The following is a 12,774-nucleotide window of genomic DNA, read 5'->3' on the forward strand; positions in this document are numbered from 1 at the left end:
TATCTCTGTATATACTGAAAACCTAGCTAACTTAAGTTTTGACTGTTATAGTTGACTATCTATTATCTGTATTCAATTACACAGTACTTTTTAAATGAACTGCATAAACAAAATATCTAAACAAGAGTAGAAATATACATATAATAAAATTGACCTGAAATTTGTATTAATAAACCAAAACCCATACCAATGCAAAGTCTTCATTTCTATAAGTCTATTTTCTTTAGAAAGAGATTGACTGTGATCATTAACCATTTATAACCAACCCTGTTTAAATGAAAGCAAACATTTATAAGCAATATTTGGGAATATGGGTACAGTTCTCTCCAAACTGCTTCCTGCTGGTTGGGGACAATGTCAGACTCATGCAGATTTTCTTTACTGTTATTATTATTATTATTATTATTATTATTATTATTATGTTTTTTTTTGAGACAGGGTTTCCCTGTGTATCTTTTGCTGTCCTGGAATTCACTCGGTAAACTAGACTGGCCTCGAAATCACAAAGATCACATGCCTCTGCCTCCTGAGTGCTGGGATTAAAGGTGTGTGCCGCCACATTCAGCTATTTCTTTTTGAAGCACTTTCTCTATCCTTTTTCTCTCCTCTACCAATTATACATATATTTTTTAAACATACTGTAATCTGCTTAGAGGTTTTTCTTCATCTGAATCTGTCTTTACTGTATATCTCTGTGTTTTTTAATCACAGGAGTCTTTATCTGCTAAATAGCATGGCCAGGATTAAAGCAGTGGCTGGCCCCACCCTATTCATTGGCTTCCTGAGAGTCTAGCTTCATGGTGGAGATACTGATGAGAGCCATGTTTATTGCCATAATTCTGGACCATGCCACCACCAAGAGGCATGCAGTCAGCTACTCATAAACACCTTTTATATGTTTGGCAGCAGGGCCTCTTAAAAGACCCATGTGGTTTTTGCTGATAATACTCAGTCAAAAAGCCTCTCTGAAAGGAGCTGTGTTTCTCCTTGCCTCTAGCAAATAAAGCCTACCTGAGAAAATGCTGCTACCAATAAGTTATGCTTGATTCTGTTCTTTTGTGTTTAGAATCCATTTTTAAACTTTTGTCAAGTTTTATGTGGAAATTCTTGCCATACATTTGGGTACCACTATGTGGAGCCAAGTTTCTGTCCTGCTGGATCCCACAGCTGTTTAGGCCCATATAAGCACATAGAGGCTTATATTAATTTTAAACTGTTTGGCTGATGGCTCAGGCATCTTATTGGTTAACTCTCTCATAATTGTCAACCCATTTCTATTAAACTATGTATCTCCACATGATCTTGGTTTATCAGAGAATGCCCAGGCATCCTATCTTCCCAGTAGCTACATGGTATCTGCCTGACTCCACCTACTACTTTTCTCTATCCCAGTTTGGATTTCCCAACTGGCTAAATCCTGACTGACTATTAGTCAAAACAGCTTTATTCATGAAACAATGAAAGCAACATATATTCACAGCATACAGAAGGAGATCCCCTATCAACTACACACACACACACACACACACACACACACACACACACAAACACACATATGGTTTTATGTACCTATACAAAATGTAGTATCCACAAATGGGAATAAATATGCAATGTTTGTCCTTTTGAGTCTGGTTTATTTCACTTAATAAGATTATTTCCAGTTGTGTCCATATGTTAGCAAATAATATAATTTTATTCTTATGTTTGAATTGAACTTCATGGGTCTATGTGTTCTTTAGTCAATTACCTGTTGGTGGATGTCTTTATTGACTGCATAACTTTCTACTGAGACTGGTGATGCAGTACATATTGATGGCAGGTAACTTAGTGGTACATTGATTTAGGATTCTGGCAGACATGCTAATACGATATAGTTGGATCATATGGTAAATTTGTTTTCATTACTTAGAAGCTTCTGGATTCTTTTGATCAAAACATAGAAAACATTTCCCAGAAAGAGTGCTTCAAGAAAATTGAGACAGCTATACTGACTCTTTGTTTACTGTAGTAGAATTTATGTACTGTTATGATAGAGAGATATGGTAGTCAACAATATAATCAAGTAATAAATTTTAGCAACACTAATGGTAGGACATCCCTTATATTTGTCAGAGATCATCACTAAGATGAAACACCCGAAAGATGCAAATGTAGAGAGCAAAGTGTTTGTTTGAGTCTCCTTGACAGACATTTTCATTCACACCTGTAGACATGTTTACTAATATCTTGGTACTTCAAATTTTAAGTTGGCCATCAAGAGTGCCATCATGATAGGGGTATTCCAAGATCTTATAATCTTCTTTTATATAGAGAAATGCAATATGAGGATTATGAATCTGTTCTCCAAACTCTTTATTCAGAAATTCAAAGAAATATTAGGCCTGACTTTATTACTTTACTACAATGAAATTGATGGTGACTGACTATGCTAGAGTTGATACAGTTTAAATGAAACTTCAAAACTATAATTAAACTCAATTTAAAATAAATTTAAAATGTAGAATAACCTGTAAGATGAATATATATATATATATATATATATATATATATATATATATGTATATTGATTTCTGTAAATTTTCTGTAAAAATACTTTTCCAGACTGAGTATTCTACAGACATAAACACACAGAGGACTAACACCCTCCTCTCACAAGATCATATTTATACAAACGCTTGATGTAAAAACCACTCTCCTGGAGAGTGATCCTCAAGTGCTTGGTTATTCAGAAGGATTTCTGTATTCATTCCTGAAAATTAAATTACTCATTCTTTGTATGTGACTCTTTCCCACTCCCTGTATTTTATACTTGTTTCTAACCCAACACCAAAAACTCATTGTGTTTGCACATAAAGTATGGGTTACTAATTATTTAAAGTTAAATGACAAATAATATGAAAGAGCTATTACATTTGGAGGATATAAATGTAAAGATAATTATATTTTGGCCTTATTAATATTCTGCCTTATAAAAAGAGTTGTTTTTAGTGAACCAGAGGCATGTTAGACATGTCACCAGAAAATGAACAAATGGCCCCACCCTCCCCTTTTTGGTGACTTTGCCCCCTACATGTCCCCTTTGTTCTAGTCTATGGACTTGACTTTCATGTCATATGTAGATAATTATTTTATTTAACTGTTTTATGAAGTTTTCCTGGGGAGACACAAAGGAAGTCCAGTTACCCCAACAAGCACTAAGAACAAATTATCCCTTGGTTTCAAGGAAGTCCAAATTGGTGACACCAAGTAGTTTATTGGGTTTTCTAAAAGAACATAGGTGAGGGGATATTAACAGTAGCATGCTGACCTACAAACAACTGTATCACCACAAAATCCTAGCCCATCATGAAAGATAAACTCATGGAAGATGCACCACTATACTCTATATGTTGTCTTTAACTGCATTCATTCTGGCAAAGTATTTGACAGAATTCCATTTGCCGTAGCTGGACCCTACCTTAAATGCATATGGAATCATTTGTAATCTTGTGTGTTATCAACATCACCTTTTGTTTTCCCCTTATGTCTGGTTCCATCTTTAAACAGTTCTTGGATTCTACATCCTTGAAAATGTATCTTCCTCTTTGAATATTTTCAGTGATGTTCATACTCATTCAGTAATTGTGATTCAGAAAAATCCTTTTGTGGGTTTCTATAAGGGTAGTTTTACTTCAAAAGCCAATGCTAGCAATTGAATGCAGTCCCAAAGTTTTGCTACTGACATGATATCATATTACAATTTTCTAGAAAAATAGAAGTGGTAAATTTGCCCCTCAATACATGAAGTTTAGTCATTCAAAATTAACATTAAGGGAAATCTGAAAATTTTTATGTGTTACATTATTAAAACAAAATTCTCAGAGGATTTGTTTTCTGCTTTGGTAATAGCTGAAATCTTTTAACTAAAGTGCTGTGGTTTAACTTGCATTATCCTAGAAATAATAACGTTTCAGGATCTGTCTGACCATGACACCTAAATCAATAGTGTTATCCCCATGACCCTATTTTCTTGATTCTGGGGTAATCTGGTGCCAGCCAGTTGATTGAGCCGAGGCATATGAGTGCAGTTTTCCAGTGTTCCAGAGTGAACCCAGCCACTATAACCCTGTAGTTTATTTGAAGTGGGGGTTGGTGGTAGGTGGGGAATGGGGCAGTTGATAAGTAGCATTTTGATACTCTGTAAAGGTAGAAGACACTGGAGTACAAGCGCCTAGCTACATGAACCAGATTTTTTTCATCTTTGAAATGTGAGCAAGTCTTTTGGTATGAAAGGAAGAAAGTCCACAGCAGAAAATGGCAGCATTCTCTTACGGGGGGTATGTTGTTACTCTCTTCAAGGAAACAGATCACCCATGCTGATTGCCAAGCTTGGCCCCTGATAGAAATCCTAGTGTTCTTTGCTGGGAACATCCTAATCTGAGAGACACCTGACTTCTGTGCCTTGTGTCTTCTGATCTTTGAGGCAGCTGCAGACATGAGAGCACAGATGACTTAACACAGTAGTTGGCACCTTACCTTTTTGAGCAGAAGCTTAATTTCCATCCACTGAGCAGCAATGAGCCAGGACCTTGAATTGGGCAGAGCATATTAAGTTGCACTGTGATATTTTCTGTAATCACACAGTGTACTGGTTTTCTTTGAATCAGAAATGTTCCCACTCTGTTTAAACATTTTGTACCTAGCCCTTGGCACTGTTTAGAGAGGTTTTGAATCCCTGGGATGGTAGGCAGGCATGGATGTCATTCAAGAACTGTGATAGGGCTTCTAATTGCTGGGCCAGACCCCATTATGGTCCAGCACCCTCAGTTCATCTGGCAAACTATATCCCAATGTCCCACCACCAGGGACTGAAATACTCCAGCCCTCATATCTTCCACACTGATGGTGAACTGTGACCTCTGAAACTATGAGCCAAACAAAAAGCCTTCTTGTAAGAAGATTATTGTCATGTATTTCAACATAAAAATGAGAAAGTTGTTAATAACCATGAACCTATTATATAATAAAATTATAAATCTCAATGTAAAATTATCTTTACCTAAAGCAGAAATACCTGTACATAAAATATTGAGTATGTACTGTAACACACACATACTTCCTGCCTGGTTCCTTGAAAATAAATTATAATTCTCTTTGTGTTTCCTTCTATATAGTATATGTATATGTATACTTGTATATATATTTATATATGGTCTACATAAATATATGTATACAAACATATACTTGTAGTGAAATATAGTATTTTTGTAAGGAATCATAAAATATTACATGTGTGTTCAACTCACAGAAGCATAAGGTCCCAAAGCATTTTGTCTCAGTGTCATTTTTATTTGTCAGCTGATAAAATTCCTTGCAATCCCATTCTCTGATAGTCCCATATTCTAAATGCCTTTACAGCATTGCATGTCACACATGCTTTTCTCATCTATGCAAGTAACTCGTGTTTTTCAAGATTTTGGACACACATTTTATTAAAATCTTATTAAGTGCTTATATTTAAAATTATGGTTGCAAATATGAGCCAAATGATTGCATACTCTTTCTTTTTCTGGCCATAACAACTGACAGAAATGAATTATGAGAACATAGTCCATTCCATTGTGGTGGAGAAAGCATGGTTGAGTTGATGGAAGAATGAGCTGGGGCAGACACTTCTCATATAAGCGCTGACCAGTTAGGCAGAAATCTTCTTATTTCCTAACTTTTATCTGCTTTCATTGAGGAGACTCCATCTTCTATGTGCTCTGAAGACACCAAAAGCAGTTCTATTTTTGATCCATGTCCTGTGGATCAAAAATACAAACAGGTCCCTTTTGGGTGGATTTTCTGATTTTATTAAAAGAATAAAATTTACGAAGAATTTCTCAACAACTGAACAAAGTAGAAAAGGCTACACTGTGTACCTGGGGAATAGTATTTTTAAATCCAACAAATGGCAAAACATTAGTAAAGAAAACATGTTAAAACACCTAAGAATTTGTTAGACAAAGCAAGCATCTCAGTAGAAATAGCAACAGCAATGTAAGCAGGTAAAACACAAAAACCAATAGACACATTCCCTACGGCAGGGAACAGCTGAGGATTGCCTATAGACAGAATGAGGGAAAGGATACATGATCACAAAAGAGAGTATACAACTGTCTTTCAAGTTTTAACTGTGGTGTGTGTGTGTGTGTGTGTGTGTGTGTGTGTGTGTGTGTGTGTGTGTGTGTTTGTGTGTGTGTGTGTGTGTGTGTGTGTGTGTGTGTGCGTGTGATGGAGAAGTGTATTAAAATGTAATTGATGGTGAAAACGTAATGCATAAGCAGAGCACTGTCTTCAAAATGGCTATTTGAACTACATAGAAATTGGTTGAGATGTATAAATGTATAAATTTGGGACATGACAGCTCTTTGAGTGGTTGGGCTATTTTAACTTCATGGGTTTTTTTATTTGTGAGTCCATGGCAATAAAGGGGTGTTTTATAAAGTCCTTGAAAAATTCTTGTCATTATCTAAGAAAACTGAGAAACATTATAATCATATTTACATTAAAAATTTGGAGAGACCTTAAAATCATAATTTAATGACGACTAAATTATTAATCACTATTACCTGAAGGCATTGTGTAAACACACACAAAGCAAATTCAAAAAGAGCAGACACAGAGAAATAGAAAAATTTGCATTTCACTATTTTACACACAAAAGAAAAATGCCAAATGTGCTTTGTTAAACATTTTATGGTTGAAATTGCCATCTCTATATGACTTTGACAATGAGTGTATACACAGTACTACCCTCGAAGAACAACACAATATTGAAACAATATTTTACACTTAAAAATATCTCAAATGATTTTATACCTGTAATAGATGTGTATGTGTATATTATATATATGCATTAAGCATTCAAAGTGTATAAATTATGCTTTCAGAAGGGGTGGGTAAATTTCATGATGTGTCTAAGATACTTAGGTCTTTTGCTTATTCCAATATACAAAGTTTATAATAGTTTCTTAGCCTAGGTATAAATGGCATCTCATGACTCAAAGAAACATACCAATACTGAAATACTTAATTTGTGGCAGTAGTACAAATTGGATGGCGCTTGATGAGAAGGTGATAAAAATGAAAGAGGAAGGGATCCAGAGTATGTGGGGAGTCAGAGGAGGAAAAAGAGTATTTGTCTCATGGTAATTCTGTGTCTAATATGTACAGACTCAATGTATTTTTATTCCAAACCAGCATGTGTGGTGAAGTGAAGCACTATTTCATCTGTTAATATCCTTTTACAATCCATGTTGCTCTTTAATAACAGTTTAGTTCTGTTTATAGATGAATTTTATGGATGTCATTAAATTAGACTTAGTTACACCTGCCTTTTCTGATATTGGACATAGCTCAACATGGACTAGAACAAGAAAAGTTTCAGGAATATGACCTGGATATTTTAATGTAAACTTGATATAAGCTAGAGTAATTTGGGAAGAGAGATTCAGAAAATGTATGGCCTGTAGACAAGTGTGTAGAATATTTTCTTAATTAGTGGTTGAAGTGGGGGCACACATGGGAGGTACAAGTCCTGGTCAGGTGGACCTTTGGGGGAGAAGAAAGCAGGCAGTGCCAAACAGCGGGAGCAAGCCATGGCACTTCTTCATGACCCCTCCGTTAGTCTGCTGCCTCAGAGTTTCTGCTTTGACTTTCCTGGATGATGGACTATAAGATATAAGATGAAGTGAACCAACTTTGTCTTCAGAGTTTCTGCTTTGACTTCCCTGGATGATGGACTATAGTATATAAGATGAAGTGAACCAACTTTGTCCCCAAGTTGATTTTGGTCATGGTTTTTTGTCACAGCAATGGAAACTCTCACTAACACAGAAGTCAGGATGTCTGATTTAAATACAGTATATATTACAATACCCCATATAGTGCCAGTGAACAGTTTATGTGAAGACAAATAAGAAACACATGGCTTGTATTTTTTCTCTAATGTGATGATATATCCTCAGTTTTACAATATCTTGGTAGGCTATAGAGTGTGGATTTGGGAATGCTATAGAAATTTGGATTCTTCAGTTTTGTATAAGCCAAACAGTTTCGCTTGCCTTTGGGGAACTGCACGTCAAAGTTCTTATCATTGGAAAAATAAAACAAATGAAGCTGGGGACAGTGGGTGAGGTCACATCCCTTCACTCAGAACTTATTCAGATCTCTAATGTTCCACATCCATCTGACAGATGTCTGTTTATTCTAGCATGTGTAAATAATCCATAAGGAAATAAGCATTCATAAGTGTTGCTTAATCCTACCGGTGACCTGAGTTACAGGTGGTCATAAGTGTACCCTGCTCCTCAGAGATGGTAAGTTTTCTTTGGGGTGATTAAAGAAGACTCCCTATGTTTAACCCCTTTTGTGAAACGTCAACAATTGCAAGCATGGTAAGCAATGAAGCAAGAACGTGACTAAAAGGACTTGACAGGCTGGGCATGAGGAAGGTCCTGTGATGCCCACAAACAGCTGCTCTTTCTGCTCAAAAACAGGAAAGGCACTCAGCCTGTTTCTCTGTGCCTAGTCAGCCAAGGAGCATGAACCTTTCAGCTTGGATGGTTGGGGCCATTAGGAATCCAGAACATTGCACCTCACCCACGCTAAACAATAGCTGCATTTAGTTATATCCTGGTGGTTTGAATGGGTCAAAGTCTGAGAAGTTCTCACTTAGGAATTCATTTATAGCTTTCTCCCACTATGTCATCAACCATGACATTAACTCATTTGGAAAGCCACAAGTCAGCCAGGCGTTGGTGGTGCACACCTTTAACTCCAGCACTGGGGAGGCAGGGGCAGGCGGATCTCTGTGAGTTCAAGACCAGCCTGGTCTACAAGAGCTAGTTCCAGGACAGCCTCCAAAGCCACAGAGAAACCCTGTCTCAAACAAACAAACAAAACAAAAGAAAGCCATACGTGGAAGAATACTTTGATCTTGAGTTTAATGTGCTGGTGTCCTCCACAGAACCACTGTGTTTCTGAGTGTAGAAAGGACTGGAGGGCCTTGCTGAGAGGAAACATAATGAAAAATGAAAAGGGAATCATAGAGTGTAGAGAAATAGAGAACACAGAGGGAAAAAGAACAGTATTTGGTAAAAGAAAAAGTTGTGTCTAAGCCTGTTTGTGTTAAAAAATAATCTACAGATAGTGATTTGTCAACCATAAGCCTTGTGGGCTCATGGTACTGATGTCTGGCCATTGCTAAATCCAGTGCCTATGTCTGCTGGCAGAGCCTTGAAGTGATATTGGCATCTGATAAATGGTAAACAGGATGCATAAGATTTCATGGCTCACGATAAGGATTATTCAGTCCATTCACCCATAAAATCATGAATGTATCAACTCTTTCACTGATCATTGATTAACACCTCACAATCAATTATCATACATTCTTCCTGCACATATTCACATACTCAAATCATAGGAAGTTTTGGATGAAAAATATCACCCCTTCCCTACATTTTACAGAAAAAAGCAAAATCCATTTTTCCAAATTTAAAATAATGAAAGTTAATGTTTTAAAAACTATTTCATCTAAAATATTTACAATTCTAATCAATACAGATAAAAGATAAAAATGTTATCCTCTGATATGAATTAAATAAGTGGAGAGGTAGACATGATAAAAATTGTTCAGACATGAGAAAAAGTTTATTTCCCTACCATCTTTTTTATCACAGATTTATTCATTTATAGTGTTTTCATTCACTGTTTGTTTTGATTGTTGTGTCACGAGTTTCTGTCACCAATGGCACACTTATATTTTATGAGATGAGGCTTGATCTTCATTCTTCTATGTGTTAATCTCCAGTTTCCCCAGCACCATTTATTCAGAGGCTGCCTCTTCCCCAAAGTACATTGTGTCCTTTCTGCAAAAATAAAATGGTTAACACTGTTTAGTTTTCAATTGTTTTATCATATTCCATTGTATTTTATCCTTTACTTTTATTCTGTTATCTTGTATTATTTGCTTCTTTTCAATCCTGTCTTTTGTATTTGTGTAACATACATGTTGTTTTTATTATTATGCCAAGATTAGCTTCAAATCAAATACTGTTATACACACAGAAAATATATAATTGTAGTTTAGAGAATAAAGTGTCTGGGTGTAGTGGTACACATCTTTAATCTCAGCACTCAGGAGACAGAGGCAGGAGAATTTCTGTGAGTTTGAGCACAGCCTGAAATACAAAGCAAGTTTCAGACTAGCCAAAACTACCTAGTGAAACTCTGTCTTTAGACAGACAGACATCCAGACAGATGATAGATAGATAGATAGATTAGATAGAAAGATAGATGATAGATAGATAGACAAACAGACAGACATATAGATAGATAGATAGATAGATAGATAGATAGATAGATAGATAGATAGATAGATAGACGGATGATAGGTAGATAGACAAGCAAGCTACTGAAAATCCAGTGCACGTATCCTAAACCTATCTCCCTCTATTAAACTGTGGTTCCATCCTTCCTTAGGTACAGTCTCTCTCATTGTATTAAGAACATTCCCCTGTATGTGCTAATTTCTGCAGAATGAATTCAGGAATCTTTCATTCTGTTCCTTTTTGCAAAATTTCCTATTTTGCTTTGTTAGTGAAGCCAGTATTTCCCTGTCATCCTCCTCTTAGGGTAATTCCTCTCCAGCCATCCCAGAGTTCTTAGTATTCTATGTATGGCTATTTTCAGACATATTGATTTTACATTGACCATGATTAGATGTGTTTTATGTGTTGCTATAACAAAATATGAAAATCGATTGTAAGGGCAACGATTCTTTTACTTCCTTGTGCTGGAGATTTTAGAATATTATAGGTGCTTGCTTTTTGTCAATTCTTAATACCAGGTGGAATCATAAAGGGGATAATACATGGAGAGAAAAAGTGATCTAGGAATCAAGATCTGGGGAAAATCAGACTTTGTTTTTAATATTATTTATTATTAATGTTTCATTTTACTGTAATTGTGCCTGAGTGCATGAAGAGTGTGTATAAGCTTGTGTGCATCGTGTGTGTGTGTGTGTGTGTGTGTGTGTGTGTGTGTGTGTGTGTGTGTGCGTGTGTGTGTGGATGATTTTTGTAGTCAGTTCTCTCCTTCTACATGTACCTATAATCCAGAGATAAGACCAAGCTCAGGGCATCTAGAAAGAGGGAACCTTAGTTGAGAAAATGTTTTCATTAGTCTAGCCTGCAGGCAAGTCTTGGAGCACTTTCTTGATTAAAGATGGAGGTTGGAGGGTCCAGCCTACTGTAGGAGATGCCATCCTTGGGCAAATGGTCCTGGATGGTATAAGAAAAGACACTGAGCAAGCCATGGGGAGCAAGCCAGTTAGCACAATTAACCCCAAAGCCTCTGCTTCCTACTTCTGCCTGATTTCCTGCCTTGGCTTCTATTAAGGATGGACTATGACTGGAGATGTAAGCAAAATGAACCATTTTCTCCCAAGTTGCTCTTTGCTACCACATTTAACACAGTAAAGAAATCACACTAGGACAATAATCACGTGTGTCCCCCATGCCTTATTTCTTAACGCTTTACCATGGATGCGTTTTTAATATCTCCCAAATTAGACAGCTCTTTTTCCTTAGTTAAATTACAGAAAAACTGCTTTCAAAACCCGACTTTGTCCATGTTTGCAACATTTGTAAGTACACAACTCCATTAACAACAAACAGCAAAATGTCTGATAACATTAGTTACAGTTCATAGCAGATGGTCATATTTACAGTTTTAACAAAAATACATATTGATTAATTATCCCTTCATAATCTCTGAAGAATGCTCTGATGTTTACCATAATGGACAGTCAGGGCACTGGGAGCCAAGAAATGTTACACCACATGAGAGATTTCAGGCATGCAAAGCTCTGAAAAATTTTGGGACCATGTCCATCTTGAGAGCTTTTCAAATATTTGGTTTCTTAGCAAATGTCAGAGTTCACTGTAATCCAAGCCACTGTCCCTTGTAGAAAAGGTCTTCCAAAGAACATATTCACACAGATATTTATAGAGAGAAAAGAACAAGGAGAACTAAAATTTCACTTACACTCCAGAACACCTAGAGCCTTTACATTGGTGACAGTGAGTATGAAGTTGTGGTATTTCAAACTTCTTAAAATTTCAACTCATAATTAACATATCCATGAGTGAAATTCATGCTATTCTAGGCACAGCACAACTTTCATTTAAATTCATCATCATGATCTATTGTACTGAAGTTATTTTACTAGAGTGTATCTTTCTTCTTTTCTCCATTGTGCTTTGATATAAATGGTTTATGGGGTAAAAAACTAGAACAGAACACAGAGCGGGGTCTACAGTTTCTGGGCTCCATATCAGTGGGAGAGAGAATAATATGTGTTGAAAATATTTCATTACCAGTATTTGTACTTTTCAAAAGGTATGTCTACAAAGAAAATTCCAAAACTGTTAGTGGAATATATCTGTGTTAATATTTCTCAAAAAAAAAAAAGGGTGGGTTGGCAGTAGTGACTAGATAAAGTCCCTCTGAGCCACAAGCTCTATATCACGTGACTGTTCATCCCACTTTGCTCTCACATACCCTATGTTATGGTCCTTCTATCACTCTTCTTAGCTTTATTCTGTTGTAGTCAAGTTGTCAACTGTTTTGGGTTAACTTGTGTAATAGCTTCATTGAAAAAGCCAGATAATGATTTTGATTAAGTTAAGAGAAGATCCAAATACATTTCCATGATATTTTTCAGGAAGTGGCAGAGAATTATAT

This window comes from Cricetulus griseus, chromosome 3 (assembly GCF_003668045.3).
Source record: "Cricetulus griseus strain 17A/GY chromosome 3, alternate assembly CriGri-PICRH-1.0, whole genome shotgun sequence".
NCBI lineage: Eukaryota > Metazoa > Chordata > Mammalia > Rodentia > Cricetidae > Cricetulus > Cricetulus griseus.